The sequence below is a fragment of the Sorex fumeus genome, unplaced genomic scaffold (genome assembly GCF_029834395.1).
Source record: "Sorex fumeus unplaced genomic scaffold, SorFum_2.1 ptg000065l, whole genome shotgun sequence".
NCBI lineage: Eukaryota > Metazoa > Chordata > Mammalia > Eulipotyphla > Soricidae > Sorex > Sorex fumeus.
This window is the reverse complement of record NW_026606122.1, coordinates 3,132,880-3,153,847: the sequence shown is the minus strand read 5'-3', so window position 1 is coordinate 3,153,847 and position 20,968 is coordinate 3,132,880. Positions and strand designations below refer to the sequence as shown.

The window sequence follows — 20,968 nt, the reverse complement described above, 5'->3', positions numbered from 1 at the left end:
TTCTCGAAGAACCAGCTCTCGGTTTCATTGACCTTTTGAATTGTTTTTTGGGTTTCCATCTCGTTAATCTCTGCTCTGAGTTTTGTTATTTCCTTCCTCCTGTTCAGATTAGGCTCCGTTTGTTGGTCATTCTCCAAGCTCTTAAACTGTGAGGTTAGGTTACTTATGTGGGCTCGTTTCTCCTTCCTGAGCAATGCTTGTAGAGCTATAAATTTTCCTCTTAACACAGCTTTTGCTGTGTCCCATAAGTTTTGGTTACTCGTGTCCTCATTTTCGTCCATTTCCAGGAATCTTTTGATTTCCTCTTTGATTTTCTTTCTAAGCCACTGGTTTTACAAAAGTGAGCTCTTTAATTTCCAGGTGTTTGATTTAGTTTTCTATTTGTGTGTGTGATTAACTTCTAATTTCAGTGCACTGAGGTTGGCGAAGATTGTTGATACAATCTCTATCTTTTTAATTTTATGGAGGTATGTTTCGTGGCTCAGCATGTGGTCTCTCTTGAAGAATGTTCTAAACACACTTGAAAAGAATGTGTATTCAGCTTTTTTTCCCGATCATTTCTTTTTTTCCATTATTTCATTATTTTTTATTAGTGAAACACCATGAGGTACAGTTATAGACTAATAAATTTTTGTGCTTGGGTTTCAGTTATACAATGATCAAGTACCCATCCCTCCACCAGTGCCCATCATCCACCACCACGGGTCCCAGCATCCCCCCATCCCCCATCCCCCCGTCCCACCCTGCCTCTGTGGCAGGGTATTCCCCCTTGTTCTCTCTCTCTTCTTTTGGGTACTGTGTTTTGCAAGAGAGGCATTGAGTGGCAATCATGTTTGGTCTATAGACTACTTTTAGCATGCTTCTCCCATCCTGGGAGGGTCCTCACAACACCCTTTATTTGGTGCTCTCTTCTCTATCTGAGCTTCCTTTTCACCTAGCATGTGTGGCTGGCCTTCAAGTCATGGAGCAAAATTCCTGGTACTAATCTCAGCCATTCCTGGGTGTTAGTCTCCCTTTTTGTTGCTTTATGTTCCCCAGATGAATGCAATCTTTCTGTGTCTATCCCGCTCTTTCTGACTCATTTTGCTTAACATGATACTTTCCATGTAGTACAACTTGTATGTAAATTTCATAACTTCATCTTTTCTAACAGCTACATAGTACTCCATTGTGTAAATGTACCAACGTTTCTTTATCCAGTCATCTGTTCTCGGGCACTCAGGTTTTTTCCAGATTCTGGCTATTGTGAAGAGTGCTGCAATGAACAAACAATTGCAGATGTCATTTCGACTATGCCTTTTTGCCTCTCTGGGATATATTCCCAGGAGTGCTATAGCTGGGTCAAATGGGAGATCAAATTCTAATTTTCTGGGAATCGTCCATACTGTTTTCCAAAAGGGTTGGACCAGCCGGCATTCCCACCAGCAGTGAAGGAGGGTCCCTTTCTCGCCACATCCATGCCAGCATTGGTTGCTTTTGTTCTTGTGGATGTGGGCCAGTCTCTGTGGTGTGAAATGATATCTCATTGTTGTTTTGATCTGCATCTCTCTGATGATTAGTGATGTAGACCATTTTCTCATGTGCCCTTTTGCCATTCGGATGTCTTCTTTGTGAAAGTTTCTGTTCATTTCCTCGCCCCATTTTTTGATGGGGTTGGTTGCTTTCTTCTTGTGGAGTTCAACCAGTACCTTGTATATCCTTGATATCAACCCCTTGTTGGATGTGTATTTGGTGAATATCCTTTCCCATTCTGTAGGCTGTCTTTGTATTGTGGTCACTGTTTCTTCTGGGGTGCAGAAGCTTCTTAGTTTAAGATAGTCCCATTTGTCTATCTCTGTTTTCACTTGCTCGGCCAGTGGCGTGACATCTTTGAAGATACCATTAGCTTCAATATCATGGAGAGTTTTGCTGACTTAGTTTTCAATAAAAATTATGGATTCCGGTCTGATGTTGAGGTCATAAATCCATTTCGATCTTACGTTTGTGCATGGTGTTAGGCAGAGATCTGAGCCCACTTTTTTGCATGTAGCCGTCCAGTTTTGCCAGCACAGTTTATTAAAGAGGCTTTCCCTGCTCCATTTCACTTTTCTTGCCCCCTTATCAAAGATTAGATGATTATATATTTGGGAGGAAATGTCAGTACATTCAACTCTGTTCCATTGGTCTGCAGCTCTGCTTTTTTTCAGTACCATGCTGTTTTAATTATTACTGCCTTGTAGTAGAGTTTGAAGTTAGGGAGGTTGATTCCTCCCATTTTCTTTTTCCCAAGAATTGCTTTAGCTATTCGTGGGGGTTTACTGTTCCATATAAATTTCAGGAGTTTTTGTTCCATTTCATTGAAGAATGTCATGGGTATCCTTATAGGGATTGCATTGAATTTGTACAGTGCTTTGGGAATTATTGCCATTTTGATGATGTTGATTCTCCCCATCCATGAACAGGGGATATTTTTCCATTTCCTCATGTCCTCTTTTATTTACTGAAGTAGCCTTTTGTAGTTTTCTTTGTACAGGTCCTTTACTCCCTTAGTTAAGCTGATTTCTAGGTACTTTATTTTCTGGGGCACAATTGTGAATGGGATTTTTTTCTTCATGTCACTTTCTTCTCTTTCACTATTTGCATCTAGGAAACCCATGGATTTTTGGGTATTGATTTTATAGCCTGCAGCTTTACTATACAAGCCTATTGTTTCTAGGAGTTTCTTGGCAGAGGTTTTAGGGTTCTCTAAGTATAGTATCATATCATCTGCGAATAGTGAGAGCTTAATTTCTTCTTTCCCTATCTGGATGCCCTTAATATCCTTTTCTTGCCTAATCACTATTGCAAGTACTTCCAGTACTATATTGAACAGTAGTGGAGAGAGTGGGCATCCTTGTCTTGTCCCTGACCTTAGGGGGAAGGGTCTCAGTTTTTACCCATTGAGGATGATGTTTGCTGTAGGTTTGTGGTAGATGGCTTTAACTATATTGAGGGAAGTCCCCTCTATCCCCATTTTGGCAAGGGTTTTCATCATGAATGGGTGGTGGATCTTGTCACATTCTTTCTCTGCATCTATTGATATGATCATATGATTTTTATTTTTTATTTTGTTAATATGATGGATTATGTTGATTGATTTCCGAATGTTGAACCATCCTTGCATCCCTGGGATGAATCCCACTTGGTCATGATGTATGATCTTTTTGATGAGTTGTTGAATTCTATTGGCTAGTATATTGTTGAGAATCTTCGTATCTGTGTTCATCAGGGATATCGGCCTTTTCTTGTGGTGTCTTTGTTTCCTTTTGGTATTAGAGAGATAGGGGCTTCATAGAAACTGTTTGGGAGAGTTTCTGTTTTTTCAATTTCCTGGAAAAGCTTGAGAAGAACTGGCAATAGGTCCTTTTTAAATGTTTGGAAAAATTCGCTAGTGAATTCATCTGGACCTGGGCTTTTGTTTTTGGGAAAACTTTTGATTACAGTTTCAATTTCCTTGATGTTAATAGGTCTATTCTTATGCTCTAGATCTTCTTGATTCAGCTTTGGGAGTCCTGGGATTTATCCATTTCTTCTAGGTTCTATTGTTTCGTGGCATACAGACTTTCAAAGTAGTCTCTGATGATCTTTTGGATTTCTTTGGTTTCTGTTGTGATATCCCCCTTCTCATTTCTGATTTGGTTTATTGGGGTTCTCTCTCTGTTTCTTTGTGAGTGTTGCTAGTAGTTTTTCTATCTTGTTTATTTTCTTGAAGAACCAGCTCTTGGTTTCATTGATCTTTCGGATTGTGTCCATGTTATTGATTTCTGCTCTAAGATTTATGATCTCCTTCCTTCTGCCTGATTTAGGCTCTTTCTGTTGATCCCTTTCTAAGGTCTTGAGATGTGAGGTCAAGTTGTTTATGCGTATCCTTTCTACAGACCTAAGATATGCTTGCAGAGCTATAAATTTTTTCCTTAATACAGCTTTCGCTGCGTCCCATAGGTTCTGGTTGCTCGTGTCTTCATTCTCATTTATTTCCAGGTATCTTTTGATTTTGTCCATGACTTCCTTCCTGACCCACTTGTTGTTCAGCATTGAGTTGTTTAATTTCCAGGTGTTTGATTTGGTTCTCCGTGTCTGGGTGTGATTCACTTCTATCCTCAGTGCATCACGGTCTGAAAAGATGGTTCATACTATTTCTATCTTCCTGATTCTGTTGAGGTATGTTTTGTGGCCTAGGACATGGTCTATTTTGGAAAATGTTCCATGTGCACTGGAGAAGAATGTGTATTCTTTCTTTCGGGGGTGTAAAGCCCTGTATAGGACTATAAGTCCTTTCTCTTCTATTTCTTCTTTCAAAGCCAAAGATTTCTTGCTGGGTTTTGTTCTTGTTGATCTATCCAGAGGTGATAAGGCGATGTTGAAGTCTCCAAGTATTATTGTGTTGCTTGCAATGTCCTCCTTAAAATCTGTTAGCAGCTGTTTTGAATATTTAGCTGTTCCCTCATTAGGTGCATATACATTTAAGAGTGTGATTTCTTCCTGTTGTACGTATCCCTTGATGAAGAGAAAATAGCCTTCACTGTTCCTTCTAATTTTTTCAACATGAAATTAATGTTTTCGGATACTAGTATGGCCACCCCAGCTTTTTTGAAGGAGCTGTTTGCTTGCAGGATTGTTTTCCATCCTTTGACTTTGAGTCTGTGTTTGCTGATTGTTTAGATGAGTTTCTTGTAGGCAGCAGAATGTTGGGTTCTGTCTCTGTATCCATTTTGCCACTCTGTGTCTTTTAAATGGTCAATTTAGACCACTGACATTGAGAGAGAGAGAATGGTTTTGGGATTTTGTGTCATCTTTCTGTAAGGGTGTGTTGTGGTTGTAGGGTTTGTCTTGTCTTATAGTAGCCCCTTTAGGCCTTGTTTTAAGTTTGGTTTTGAGTCTATGAAGTTCCTGAGTTGCTGTTTATCTAGAAAATAGTGTACCATTCCTTCAAGTTTGAGTGAGAGTTTAGCAGGATAGAGTATTCTTGGTGAAGCAAAAATATGGAACACTACACGAACTTGCGTTTGTCATCCTTCCGCAGGGGCCATGCTAATCTTCTCTGTATCATTCCAATTTTAGTATATGTGCTGCTGATGCGAGCATTGTATTCAGCTTTTTGAGGATAAAGTGTCCTGTATATATCTACTAAGTCCCTTTCTTTCATCGTTTCCCTCAGATGAAGTACGTTCTTGCTAAGGTTGAGTCTGGTTGATCTATCAAGAGTTGATAAAGCAGTGTTGAAGTCTCCCACTAGTATTGTCTTGCTATTGATGTATTTTTCCAAGTCTATGAGTAGTTGTCTTAAGTACTTTGCTGGTCCTTCATTAGGTGCATATACATTTAGTATTGTAAATTCTTCCTGTTGTACATATCCCTTGATCAATAAGAAATGGCCTTCACTGTCTCCTGTGACCTTCTTCATTCTGAAATCAATGTGGTCTGATATTAGGATGGCTACCCCAGCTTTTTTATGGGAGTTGTTTTCCTGTAGGATTATTTTCTAGCCTTTGACTTTGAGCCTGTGTTTGCTCTGACTATTGAGATGTGTTTCTTACAGGCAGCAGAATGTTGGATTCAATTTTCTAATCCATCCTACCACTCTGTGTCTTTTAATTGGTGTGTTTAGCCCATTGACGTCGAGAGAGATTATTGTTATGGGGTTTTGTCCCATTTTTCTATTGAAATTTGGTGTATTTGAGTGGTCTGTCTTTTATTGAAGTAGCCCATTTAGTTGTTCTTCTAACCCTGGTTTTGAGTCTATGAAGGTCCTTAGCTGTTGTTTGTCTGTGAAAACTGTGTGTTGTTCCTTCTGTTATGAATGAGAGTCTCGCTGGGTAAATTATTTTTTGGTGAGGCATTTATTTCAGTGAGTTTTTTTTCACTGTATCCCACTGATGTTTTCAGGCTGTAAGGGTTTCATCAGACAAATCGTTTGTAAATCTTTTTTTAAAAATTTTATTGAATCACCCTGAGATAGCTACAAGCTTTCATGTTTGGGTTACAATCACACAATGATCAAACACCCATCGCTCCACCAGTGCACATTCTCCACCACCAATATCCACTGTATAGCCCACCCTCCCCCTGCCTCCATGGCAGACATGATTCCCCATAATTTCTCTCTACTTTTGGGCATTATGTTTTGCAATACAGACCCTGAGAGGTTACCATGTTTGATCCTTTTTTCACTTTCTGAACATATCTCCCATCCTGACCGATTCCTACAGCCATCTTTTTCTTAGCGATCCTTTCCCTATTCCAGCTGCCCTCTCCCCTTTGCTCATGAGGCAGGCTTCCAGCTATGGAGCAATCTGTCTGTCGCGTGTATCTACTATCCTTAGGTGTCATTGGCTATGAATCTTAAGGATGCTCCTTTATAGCAAATTTCTTTCTTTGATATTGCTGCATTCAGAATCTTATCTCTAACGTTTTGGTCACTCTGATCAGGATGTGTCTTGGAGTATTTTTATTTGGATTTCTTCTAGCTGGTACCCTTCATACCTCCTGAATGTGGTCGCATGTTTTCTTCAGCTCTGGGAATGTCATAGCAATTATATCTTTGACAATTTCTTCATCAAGGTTTTCTTCCTGTCCCTTTGGGACTCCAATAATTCTTATGTTGCTCCTCTTTGCTTCATCATTATCTTCTCTTGCCATCTGTTCATGGATTGTGAGTCTCTTTTCCATTTTCTGCTCTTTCCTGGAGATTATCTGGACTTCATCTTTGAGCTCACTGATTCTGTCCTCAGCAGCTGTTACTCTGCTGCTGAGGCCTTCCACTGAGTTTTTCAATTCGCTTATCAGGTCCGACATTTCCATTTGTAATTTTCTTTTCATTTTCCTCATTTCTACCTTCAAATCTTCTTGCCTTTTATTTGCATTGCTTTCCATTGTTACTTTTAGCTCCCTAAGCATCCTCAGTAGCTCCCTTCTAAATTCCTTGTCAGAGAGGTTGTCTAGCACTTCATTACTTTTGGGATCTTCTGGGCTTAATCGAGGTGGGCTTAATGAATTATTGGTTAATGTGTTTCTGGTGATTAAGCTAACCTAGTGAAAATTCCATCTAAGAGGGTAACTTATGGTTCCTAAGGGATATGTAGGGGGAGAATAACTCGTGACCACTAATGAGGCCACGGCTCTGGAAAGGGGCCCTGACGCTGGGTGGGTACCTAGATGATTGAGCAGAATGTGCCCGGAATGGTTCAGCTTTGGTTGTGTGTGGTGTATCTCAATTCCCGACCCCCGCAGACCAAGGATGAAAAACAGCCATTCTCTGGGGTTCTATTTAGACACGCAACCCTGGGAAGGGGCCCTACCGCTGCGCAGGTACCTGGGTGAGTGAGCAGAGGTTGCCTGGGATGGTTCAGCTTTGGTTGTGTGTGGTGTATCTCAATTCCTGTCCCCTGCAGACTAAGGAAGAAAACCCCCCATTCTCTGGGGTCTAGTTAGATGTGCAGCCCCGGGAAGGGGCTATGTTGCCGGGCAGGTACCTGCATCAGTGAGAAGAGGATGCCCTGGATGGTTCAGCTTTGGTTGCGCACAGTGTGCCTCAATTCCAGTCCCCCACAGACCAAGGATGAAAACCGGCCATTCTCTGGGAGTCTAGTTAGAAACACTCAGCCCTGGGAAGGGGCCTGTTCTCTTTAATTTCTTGAAGTAGTGTTTTTTAGTTTTCTTTGTATAAGTCTGTCACCGCATTAGTTAAGCTGATTTTGAGATACTTGGTTTTATGAGGCAGTACTGTGAATGGAATTTTTTTTTATTAGTGAAACACCATGAGGTACAGTTGTAGACTTACAATTTGTTGTGCTTGGGTTTCAGTTATGCAATGATCTAGTACCCATCCCACCACCGGTGCCCATTCTCCACCCCCACCAATCCCAGTATCCCTCCCATCCCCCCATCCCCCATCCCACCCTGCCTCTGTGACAGGGCACTCCCTTTTGTTCTATCTCTCCTTTTGGGTGCTGTGGTCTGCAGAAGAGACATTGGGTGGCAATCATGTTCGGTCCATAGCTTACTTTCAGCAGGCATCTCCCATCCTGGGCAGATCTTCCCAGCAGCCTTTATTTGGTGCTCCATTTTCTATCTGAGCTGACTTTACCCTTGGAGTGTGCGGCTGGCCTCTAAGCCATGGAGTTAACAACCTGGTATTCATCACAGCTGTTCTTGGGTGTTAGTCTCTTATTTTGTTACTTTACGTTACCCAGATGAATGCCATTTTTCTATGTCTGTCCCTCTCTTTCTGACTCATTTCGCTTAGCATAATATTTTCCATGTAGTACCACTTGTATGTAAATTTCATGATTTCATTTTTTCTAACTGCTACATAGTACTCCATTGTGTAGATGTACCAAAGTTTCTTTAACCAGTCATCTGTTCTCAGGCACTCAGGTTTTTTCCATATTCTAGCTATTGTAAATAGTGCTGCAATGAACAAACACGTGCAGATGTCACTTCGACTATACTTTTTGGTCTCTCCGGGGTATATTCCCAGGATTGGTATTGCTGGGTCAAATGGGAGCTCAATTTCTAATTTTTGAGAGTCGTCCATACAGTTTTCCAAAAGGGTTGAACCAGTCGGCATTCCCACCAGCAGTGAAGGAGGGTCCCTTTCTTGCCACATCCGCGCCAACACAGGTTGCTTTTGTTCTTTTGAATGTGGGCCAGTCTCTGTGGTGTGAAATGATATCTCATTGTTGTTTTGATCTGCATCTCCCTGATTATTAATGATGTAGAGCATTTTCTCATGTGCCTTTTAGCCATTCGAATTTCTTCTTTGAGAAAGTCTCTGTTCATTTCGCTGCCCCACTTTTTGATGGGGTTGGATGTTTTCTTCTTGTGGAGTTCAACCAGTACTTTGTATATCCTTGATATCAACCCTTGTTGGATGTGTATTTGGAGAATATCCTTTCCCATTCTGTAGACTGTCTTTGTATTTTGGTCACTGTTTCTTTGGAGGAGCAGAAGCTTCTTAGTTTAAGATAGTTCCATTTGTCTATCTCTGTTTTCACTTGCTTGGCCAGTGGCGTGACATCTTTGAAGATAGCACTAGCATCAATGTCATGGAGGGTTTTGCCAACTTTGTCTTCAATGTACCTTATGGATTCTGGTCTGATCAACTACCTAGGAATTAGTTTAACTAAGGAAGTAAAGGACCTGTACAAAGAAAACTACAAAACGCTCCTTCTTGAAATAAAAGAGGACTTGAGGAAATGGAAAAATATCCCCTGCTCATGGATGGGGAAAATTAATATTGTGAAAATGGCAATACTTCCCAAAGCACTGTACAAATTCAATGCTATCCCTATTAGGATACCCATGACATTCTTCAAAGAAATGGAACAAACACTCCTGAAATTTATATGGAACAATAAGACCCCTCGAATAGCTAAAGCAATTCTTGGGGAAAAGAAAATGGGCGGAATTAAACTCCGGAACCTCAAACTCTATTACAATGCAGTAATAATTAAAACAGCATGGTACTGGAACAAAGGCAGAGCTGCAGACCTATGGAACAGGGTTGAATATACTGACAACTCCCCTCAAACATATGATAATCTAATCTTTGATAAAGGGGCAAGAAATGCAAAGTGGAGTAAAGAAAGCCTTTTTAACAAATGGTGCTGGCAAAACTGGATGACTACGTGCAAAAAACTGGGCTTAGATCTCTGCCTAACACCATTTACTAAAGTAAGATCAAAATGAATAGAATTTTTTTTAAAAAAAAACTCTTCTCTTTAATTATTTGTGTATAGAAAAGCCATGGAATTTAGGGTATTGGTTTTTAACCTGCCACTTTACTATACAAACTTATTGTTTATAGGAATTTTTGTATAGTCTTTAGGATTTTCTAAGTATAATATCATTGTTATCTGCAAATAGTCATAGTTTGACCTTTTCCTATATTCATGCCCTTGATATCTTTTTCTTGCCTAACTGCTATGGCAAGTACTTCCAATACTTTATTGAATGAATAGGTGAGATTGGACAACCTTGTTTTATCCCCAATCTTAGAGGGGAGACTTTTAGTTTTTCTCCATTGAGAACAATGCTTGCCGTGTACTTGTGGTAGATGGCTTTGACTGGGGAAAGCTCCTTCAACTCCCATTTTATTGTTTTTTATCATGAATGGGTGATGAAATTTGCCAAATGCTTTCTATGCATCTACTGATATAATTTTTTTGTTTTATCATTTATTTTATTGATATGTTGACTTTCAAGTGTTAAACCATCCTTGCATCCCTGGGATGAATCCTACTTGGTCGTGGTATATTATCTTTTTGATAAGTCATTGGATTCTGTTTACTATTTTGGTTTACTATTTCTTATTTTGGGGAATATTTGCATGTGTATTCATCAGGGATATCGGCCTGTAATTATCTTTCTTTGTGGTGTCTCTGTCTCTTTTTGGTATCAGGATGATATTTTCCTCATATAAACTGGAAGTGTTTCTGATTCCTCAATTTACTGGAAAATCTTGAAAATAATTGGGAGTAGGTCTTTTTAAAGATTTGTAAGAATACACTAGTGAATCCATCTGGGCCAGGGCTTTTGTTTTGGGAGAAACTCTTGATTACTGCTTCAATTTCCTTGAAAGTGATAGGTCTGTTTAGTATCCAAGTAGTAAGCAAAGAAAGCTGGCCAGGTATACTAATATAATGTACTCATCTCCACTCTAAGGTCTTTCTAGGATTTGTACATATCAGCAAATTTGGGAAGGGTTATTCCCCAATCTGTTCTTGTTTTATCCATACGTTCTTTGAGTTTATCTGTTAATTTAATAGATTCCTTTTTATTTATTTATTTATTTATTGGTTTGTGGGTCACACCTGGCGATTCACAGGGGTTACTCCTGACTCATGTGCTCAGGAATTACTCCTGGTGGCGCTCAGGGGACTATATGGGATGCTGGGAATCAAATCCGGGTCAGCTGTGTGCAATGCAATATCACAGCCCTACCTGCTGTGATATTGCTTCAGCCCTATAGATTCCTTTATAGTCACCATGAGATAACATTATGACTGATACAGTTCAACTTAGCTTAATTCCTTTGGAATTGGATATTTTTCTGTGGAGATTTTAGGGATCCCACAGGTTTTTGCCTGGAAGTCAGAAGATAGCCTAGTTTCATCCCTTAAATTGGCATCATAAGGTAAGGTAAGGTAAAGGCCCTCCCGTTGATCATCGATTTGCTCGAGCGGGCCCAGTAACGTCTCCATTGGAGACTTTGTTGTTACTGTGTCTGGCATATCGAATACTCTCGGTAGCTTGCCGGGCTCTCCGAGAGGGGCGGAGGAATCGAACTCGGGTCGGCCATGTTGGCCGCGTGTAAGGCAAACGCCCTACCCGCTGTGCTATCGCTCCAATTACTGAATTGATACCTCTGACAGAGACTCATGTTTGTGCTACCATATCTGCTTCCCATTTAGCTCAATATCAACATGAAAGTTTTAGCTAATAGTTGACTACTCAGAACTAAGACATATGCCATCCTTCCCTGTTGCCAGATATAGCCACGTAACACAAGTGAAAGAGCATTTATACCAATGTAAGGATGTGGTGGCATGGAGAATTGCAGAATTTTATTTTTAAGTGGAACACCCATGCTCTTCCTATTCTGTTTAACTTTTTCACTAGCTGAAATGAAGTGGAAAACCAATCTGATCATAAATATGAGAGTAAAATCATGGGGTTCATCAGTAATAAGATACAAGAGGCATGGGTCCCTGACATGTTTAAAGAGATAAGCCACTATAACAACCCAAACCCTTATATGAAAGAAAAATAAACTCTAATCTTGTTTAAAAAACTATTACTTTGGATCTTTTGATGATAGAAGCTACAGTGATAACCTAATTCTGCACCACTTTTGGAGATTTTATTTCTCCAAGTGAATGATCTCACTCATTTTGTTTGATCCTTCCAACTCACGAATGATAACTTCAATTTAAGTTTGAATGGAAGATCAGGTCTACAAAATATTTACTAAGCACCTACCAGATGCAGGATTTGTGCTAGAAGAACATGTTCTCTTCATGCACTATTAACGTCTCCTGCACAAAGATTAAAGGTACGTGATTAAAGTATGTTACGGTGTGTAAAGCGATTACAGACACAAAAATAGTATTTAATAAGTGTTTTATTCTGAAATCTACATTAGCCTATGATGTTTATTTGTTAATGTCTCTAAGATAAATTAGTATCCTGAAAGAATTGCAATTACATTCTTTATTAACCTTTAAGTTAAATATCAGTGTTGGCAGGGGAGAACGCTTGTAGATCTGAAAAACAAAATTTCTCATCGTGGGGCACTTATCTGAGGTACCTGAGCTGAACTGTGTTAGATAAAATAAATATCAGAACTAATTCTAGGTACACAGAGACAAAAACCTCCTCTATTTCCGTTTCATGCTCTAATACTTTGGGTGTACTTCACATTAAGATAAACAAGATAATCTACCAAGTCATATTTTTTTTGCTTTTTGGGTCACACCCAGCAATGCACAGGGGTTACTCCTGGCTCTGCACTCAGCAGTTACTCCCAGAGCTGCTCAGGGGTCCATATGGGATGCTGGGAATGGAACCCCGGGTGGGCTGCGTGCAAGGCAAATGCCCTACCTGCTGTATATAGCTCCAGCCCCCCAAGTTATATCTTGTTTTTAGTTATATTATCTTTTTTTCGCTTTTTGGATCACACCTCGTGGATGCACAGGGGTTACTCCTGGTTCTGCACTCAGGAATTACCCCTGGCAGTGCTCAGGGGACCCGGGTCGGCCGCATGCAAAGAAAATGCCCTACCCGCTATGCTATTGCTCCAGCCCCAGTTATATTATCTTTTAACTAAAAGTTAAAACCATGCTTTATAAAATTTTAGTGTAAGGATTGACAGCAACACTCTCACTTAGCCCTTGTGTAGGGTGAATGCCTGTCTCCTACCCTAGATAAAGGATTTCCAGGGAGGAGTAGGATTTCCAGCATGATGAGAGATTGATATGCTTCCCTCCGAGTTTGAATTTCAGTGTGCAGCAACCATTTTCCTGTGGAATACAATTTTATTTTATTATTTTATTTCTTAAAAACCCAGTACTCATAAAATAGATACTTGCTTTAAAAGATATGCACCAGATGAGCATATAATACAGTGGGTAAGGGACTTGCCTTGCACATGGCTAATCAGGGTTTGATGCCTGACACTGTCTATGGTCCAAGCACTGCCAAATATGACTCTTGAGCACAGCTGAGTGTGGCCCTCAAACAAAGATACTTGTAAAGAAGCTATAAATTAAAAATAAAAATAAAGCTACAAATAAACACATACCAAACATGGCAGAGCTGGCAATCCTGTTCTTACTGAGACCATTTTATCAGTCACATTAGAAATGATATTGCTAACCCAATTAGATATGCCAAAATATTGGCCCAAACTCAGCATTATGATTTTTAAACTTTTTAAACATTGAGGTAACTGGCACGTCCTTCACGCCCTTCCGAGGTCATAAGTCACCCACCACGAGCGGCTCTCTGGCATGACCATAATACCAGACACACAGAAACCAATCTCGTAATTATCTGGCTTTTTGCAGGAATCCAAAATTGTGGCCGCGTGACATTATATGATTCTCATAACCAGCTATAGAAAACAAAATGTTTCACAATGCCTTTTCAGCAATTCTGATTGTTTGGGGGGAAATTCTAAACAATAATGGTGCATCTTTTGTCGAAATAATGAATGTAATCAATGTAGAGAAGAGTTAAGTAGAAATCATCTGCTTCACAGGCATTTGGAGGGGTGGGAGGGGGGTATACTGGTGTTCTTGGTGGTGAAAAATGAGGCACGGTGAAGGGAAAGGTGTTTGATAATTGTATGGCCGAGACTTAAACCTGAAAGCTTAGTAACTTTTCCCACAGTGATTCAATAAATAAATATAAAAAGAAAAAAATAAAATAAATTAAGGTGGAGTTCATGCCCAATTCAATCAGCTAATCAGTGGCTGAATAAATAGCAGTACTCCTACAAAAAATTGAGGTAACATTGGTTTACATCATTTCAGGAGTGCTTTTCCAAAACTTAAAAAATTAAGTCCAGCATTTAGGAATTTTCAAGATGTTTTGCAAATACTGATGGATACCTATGATCATTAAATGTGAGCTTGTATTCTGTAACTTGTGATACCAGTTACTAATAGAATGAAACTATAATGAAGAGATTTAACATATAATCACTTTAATCTTTTTTTAACTTTTATTAGTGAAACACCATGAGGTACAGTTGTAGACTTACAAATTTTTGTGCTTGGGTTTTAGTTATACAATTATTGAGTACCCCTCCCTCCACCAGTGCCCATTCTCCAACACCACTAATACCAGTATCCCTCCCACCCCCCATCCCCCCAATCCCACCCTGCCTCTGTGGCAGGGCATTCCCTTTTGTTTTCTCTCTCCTTTTGGGTGCTGTGGTTTGTAAAGAGGAATAATCACTTTAATCTTATTTTAAATTCTCAACCCTAAAGTACATACTATTTGGTTCAATGGACAATTATAGATTTGATCTAGTTTCTTTCAATTTTTTAACTAATTGTTTTTGGAGGTCTCATATTGAAAGAAAAGCATGAGCATTTTTTTACAGTGAAGTATGATATATTATGTAAAGTAGTATAATTATTATAAATTTTCATACTTATGAATGTTCATAAGCTACATTCCAACATATAATTTCATTCAAATTAAGAAAAAAAAAGTACTTTCCACCCCTGAATCCCTTTACCACATCTCGAATCACTAATATTTGAAGAGTAGACAGTATTTCTTTGTCTTAACACCATAAATTGGGTTTGCCTGTTTTTGAACTTCTTTTTTTTCTGAGGGTTTTTTTTATATAAGATTTATTTTTATTTATTTTTTTCTTTTTTTATTAGTGAAAAACCATGAGGTACAGTTATAGGCTTACAAATTTTGTGCTTGGGTTTCAGTTATACAATGATCAAGTGCCCATCCCTCCACCAGTGCCCGTCATCCATCCCCACGGGTCCCAGCATCCCACCCCCCACCCCTCATCCCCCCCCCGTCCCATCCTGCCTCTGTGGCAGGGTATTCCCCCTTGTTCTCTCTCTCTTCTTTTGGGTACTGTGTTTTGCAAGAGAGGCTTTGAGTGGCAATCATGTTTGGTCTATCGACTACTTTTAGCATGCTTCTCCCACCCTGGGAGGGCCCTCATAACACCCTTCATTTGGTACTCTCTTCTCTATCTGAGCTTCCTTTTCACCTAGAGCCTGTGGCTGGTCTTCCATTCATGGAGCGAAATTCCTGGTACTAATCTCAGCCATTCCTGGGTGTTAATCTCCCTTTTTGTTGCTTTATGTTCCCCAGATGAATGCAATCTTTCGGTGTCTATCCCGCTCTTTCTGACTCATTTCGCTTAACATGATACTTTCCATGTAGTACCACTTGTATGTAAATTTCATGACTTCATCTTTTCTAACAGCTACATAGTACTCCATTGTGTAAATGTACCAACGTTTCTTTAACCAGTCATCTGTTCTTGGGCACTCAGGTTTTTTCCAGATTCTGGCTATTGTAAAGAGTGCTGCAATGAACAAACAAGTGCAGATGTCACTTCGACTATACCTTTTTGCCTCTCTGGGATATATTCCCAGGAGTGCTATAGCTGGGTCAAATGGCAGATCAAATTCTAATTTTTTGAGAGTCGTCCATACTGTTTTCCAAAAGGGTTGGACCAGCCGGCATTCCCACCAGCAGTGAAGGAGGGTCCCTTTCTCGCTACATCCGCGCCAGCATTGGTTGCTTTTGTTCTTGTGGATGTGGGCCAGTCTCTGTGGTGTGAAATGATATCTCATTGTGGTTTTGATCTGCATCTCTCTGATGATTAGTGATGTAGAGCATTTTCTCATGTGCCTTTTTGCCATTCGAATTTCTTCTACTCTCCATGATATTGAAGCTAATGGTATCTTCAAAGATGTCACGCCACTGGCCGAGCAAGTGAAAACAGAGATAGACAAATGGGACTATCTTAAACTAAGAAGCTTCTGCACCTCAAAAGAAACATTGACCAAAATACAAAGACAGCCTACAGAATGGGAAAGGATATTCACCAAGTGCACATCCGACAAGGGGTTGATATCAAGGATATACAAGGTACTGGTTAAACTCCACAAGAAGAAATCACCCAACCCCATCAAATAATGGGGTGAGGAAATGAACAGAAACTAAGTATGTTCAATCTTATTTCAAGCTGTTGTTGAGTCACCATAATTAAGTGATATGAAGTGAATGATGACCTCATAATGTTTATTCTAAAATAATACAGTTGCTTCCAAATTATTTTTCCTGACTTTTTTTTTTAGATTTACAAATTTTTGTGCTTGGGTTTCGTTTATACACTGATCAAATACCTATCCCTCCACCAGTGCCCATTTTCCACCACCATGGATAATATCCCTCCCCCCATCTCCCCCAACCCCCCCATCCCCCCCTCCCACCCTGCCACTGTGGCAGAGCATTCCCCCCTGTTCTCTCTCTCCTTTTGGGTGTTGTGGTCAGCAAAAGAGGCATTGAGTGGCAAACATGTTCAGTCCATAGTCTACTTTCAACATGCATCTCCCCTCCTGGGAGGGTCCTCCAAACACCCTTTATTTGGTGCTCCTTTCTCTATCTGAACTGCGCTTTCCCCTAGAATACCTGGCTGGCCTCTAAGCTATGGAGTAATCCTCCTGGTGTTGATCTAAGCTATTCTTGGATATTAATCTCATATTTTGTTATTTTATATCCCCCAGATGAATGTAATCTTTCTATGTCTATCCCTCTCTTTCTGACTCATTTCACTTAGCATGATACTTTCCATATTGTACCACTTGTATGTAAATTTCATGACTTCATCTTTTCCAAGAGTTACATAGTACTCCATTGTGTAGATGTGCCAAAGTTTCTTTAACCAGTCATCTGTTCTTGGGCACTCAGGTTTCTTCCAGTTTCTGGCTATTGTAAAGAGTGCTGCAATGAACAAACAAGTGCAGATGTCACTTCAACTATACATTTTTGCCTCTCTGGGATATATTCCCAGGAGTGCTATTGCTGGGTCAAATGGGAGCTCAATTTCTAATTTTTTGAGAATCGTTTTCCTTACTTTCTTATATTTTTTAACTTGACAATCTGTGGTTTATAATACCATTAATGAGGTTTTTCATACACATAATTTCAGCATCACACTACTCATTAGATACCCACAACCCCCACGCCCCACCCCAAGGACTCCAACAACCTTCATTTCCACATACCCTCCCCAATTCATCTGTGTGGATAAGTTCTCCTTTTTTATTGCCTTTGGCCTATTGTTGTTACCTTGCTATGTATTTTTAAGTCCCACATATTCCTTTCATTCTGACTGACTTCTCTCAACATGGCATCCTCTAGCTCCATCCACATTGCTACAGACTATATGATTTTGTTTTTTTTAGAAACTGCTTAGTATTCCATTGTGTTTATATGCAACAACCTCTTGATTTGTTCATCCATAGTTGGGCATTTGGGTTGTTTAGTTCTTTAAATATCTTATATATTGTACTAAGTTTGGTGATAAACATAGGTGTGTGTATCCTTTCAACTTAACATTTTTGTGTTTTGGGGATAGATGCCAAGAAGTAGTCTCACTGCCTTGTATGGAAATTTGGTTCCTATTTGGAGGACTAGATATCAATATTGATTTCTATAGGGGCTGAATTAGATAACATTCCTACCAATAATGAATGAGGGTTCCTTTCTAACAACTCTCCTTTCTATTATTTTACAGAAAAGCCATGTTGCTACTAAGAGGTGCCATACATATACATATTGTGCTGATCTGGAATAGTCTTTCTTTGCTCCTTTGCTTAGAAGCATTCAATGACTTCCAATTTTTCTGAACCCAGTATTCTCAAAATTGGGTTCAAGGACTCCTTAATCTGACATCAGATTCTTCCTCCCTTCAGTGCTTTAGCCAAACCAAAATAATGCAACAAATTGAATGAAGAAGCAGGCACAAAATCCACCATTTACCCCCTTTATTTATTTTGGTTATCTTTTGGGAGAGGTACACCTAGAGGTGCTCAGAGGCTATATCTAGCTTTGTGTACAGGAGTAATGCCTGGCTAAGCTCAAGGAACCATATGCTATGCCAGAGTTTCAAACCAGGGTTCCTGCCAGAGCAGCCCCATGCAAGGCAAGTATGTTAACCTCCTGTACTTTCTTTCTGGTCCTTTCATTAAATTTAAAGAATCTGAAAATATGTACAAGAATGCCATTATTATTATTTAGTTTTAGTTTTTAAAAGCATAGAAAATATGGTTATTTTTAAAATAAAGCAAGTTACTTATGTGCACACAATGAATTAATTGTTATTTTATTCTTATTTTAGAAAATTTTTAATAATTTATATAATTTAAAATTTTTATTGACTTATTGCCTTATAATATTATGAATTTCAGGAGCTTAACTTTGTATTTATAAATGTGTGTAGTGAAACCTCTCCCATCACTAAAATTTTAGTGCTAGTCCATAATCAAAAGGAGCGTTCTCCTCCCTCTTATCTTTTTTCTTCTGGAAAATGCCATGGATTTTTTAATTCTAAGATCAATATTGTTGTTTCTTGACAGTTTGCTTTAGTAACTCATATTCTACATGTGAGTGAAACTATCTTATAATTGTCTTTTACTTCCTTATTTTGTTGGGAACAACATATCCATCCTGCGAAATATGGAAAATAGGCAGATGGACATGGTTATCGAAGAGATCCGAGTAGAAGTCATGGATAATCTTCTCCATTGCCCTTCTGGAAGATGTGATAGATCCATCAGGATGTCAGAGAGCAGTCATCTTGGTCTTGTACTTGGCAAAGGACAGGTGGGCATTACGAATGCTTTTCCCAGCTTCTGCTGCATCTGCCAGCACTGCTGCTCTATTCCTTTTGGGGTCTTCCTTTATCGCTTCTCTGCACTGCTTTGCAAGCTCGGAAGATCGCTTGAGGTTGCCTAGGGTTGCACCAAGCCAGACTGGGGAATAAGATCAAGAGTTTTCAAAGACAGGTGCCTTTTTGTGGCTATCTGTCTCCTCGGCCTTCTTTGCACAATCATGGAGATGCTGAACCAGACAATTGTATTCCTCGTTAATGTTGTCAATGACGGCGTCTTCTCATGTTGCTGCAATGGTGCCAAAGAGCTCCCAGTTGGTGGTTGTTCTGGAAGTTCTCTTCTTAAACTTTGCAGCCCTTTCTCCCCGCTCTGTGAAGTAGAATTTTGCATGAAGGAGACGGTGGTCCGATCCCGTCTGAAATTTTGGGACAACAGAGACATAGGTCAGGAAAGACCATCGATTGAATATGATGTGGTCAGTTTTGTTGAGGGACTGTCCACCAGGAGACTCCCATGTCCAACGTTTAGATTCAGCTTTCTGGAACTGTGAGTTATCATGGATGATCTTGGTTGACATGATGAACTCAGACAGTCTGTCACCCTGTTCTTTCCATTCTAGGCCATGGGTCCCAATGTGGAGTTCTTCGGCTGATCTTCTCGGTCCTATCTTGGCATTAAAATCACCAACAATGATCTTGTAGAAGGTGTGGTCTTCTTTATAGAACTTCTCCAGCTCTATATAGAACTTCTCAATTTCTCCTTCATCATAATTGGTTGTTGGTGCATAGACAATGAAGATAGAAACTGCTGGCAGTTAGCCACATCTATTCAAGTGTAATCATCTGATTCGGGTTGTTAGGCATTCGAATGAATCAATGTTTATGGCCAAGTTTGTGTTGACAAGGACACCGACACCACTGATGTCTCTTTTTTTGCATGTTCTGAGGAATGGTTCTTCCCCAGTGTTAGAAATGTTGTGATGTGATTGATGCCTTCTCGTCTCGGTCAGACCAGTGATGTTGTACTTGATCTTTCATGCTTGAGCCATCAGGTCCTCGATGGATGCATCTGAAGCCAGCGTACATGTATTGAAAACACAGACAGTCATTTTTGTCCTTCGTTTTGGCAGCCTAGTTGGGTCCTGAGATTTTTTCAGCCTCTCCTTCCTCATCCTTCTTAACGCTGCTGCATTGGTGGCTCTTCAGGATCAGGGGAATGAGAACCATTGTGTTTACCGGTTCTGGCATATCGAATAGACCACAGATAGCTTGCCAGGCTCTGTCATGGAGGTGGGATATTCTTGGTAGCTTGCCAGGCTCTCTGAGATGGATAAAGGCTTTTAGGGTGGCCTCTAATCTTCCTTGCATGTGTTTCCATGGTTCAAACCATATTTGAACCCCATCAAATACGGTGCAGTAATCTTGTATTAATTTTTTTATGATGTGTTGGGCAGCCACTTTGGTCCACAGTCTGGAAAATGTCCTGGAGCATGGCGGCTGGATAATGGAAGTACCGACATGCAATTTTGTCAGTAAAGAAGTGAACAGCACCCAGCCCAGACAAGGTGAGACTTGAACACCTGAAGAATCTGCCATGAGTACTGGTCAATACACTGGATTGGCTCTTCACACGCTCCCTGTCTGAATGCAAGCTTCCATCCAAATGGAACACCAACAGTACTGTACTACTGTACAAGAAGGGAGACATTCATGACATTGGCAAGTATCACCCAATCTGCCTGTTTTCTGTTGTCTACAAGTTGTATACTCGAGTCATACTGAATAGGTCTGGCAGAACACTAGATGGACAACCATGCGAGCAAGCCGGTTTCCAAAAAGGATTCAGCACAATCGACCATATCCACATGATAACCAAGCTCATTGAAGTTTCTCAGGAGTTCAAGATGCCATTCTGTCTAATGTTCATTGATTCAAAGAAGGCCTTTGATTCTGTTGAGACTGAAGCGGTCATCAAGGCGCTAGCCAAACAGGGCCTTCAAACTCAATACATCAGGATCCTCCGTGAGCTGTATTGTGGATTCACTACCAGGATCTCATCCTTCTACA

The 20,968-nt window shown here is 40.0% G+C and overlaps 1 non-coding gene across 1 annotated transcript; it reads right to left on the bottom strand.

Moving 5' to 3' along the window:
- Nucleotides 1–4,994: 4,994 nt before the first annotated feature.
- LOC130036782 (U6 spliceosomal RNA) lies at nt 4,995–5,103 on the bottom strand. The gene has a single exon (XR_008794449.1). It is a non-coding gene; the product is annotated as a U6 spliceosomal RNA (small nuclear RNA).
- Nucleotides 5,104–20,968: the final 15,865 nt, after the last annotated feature.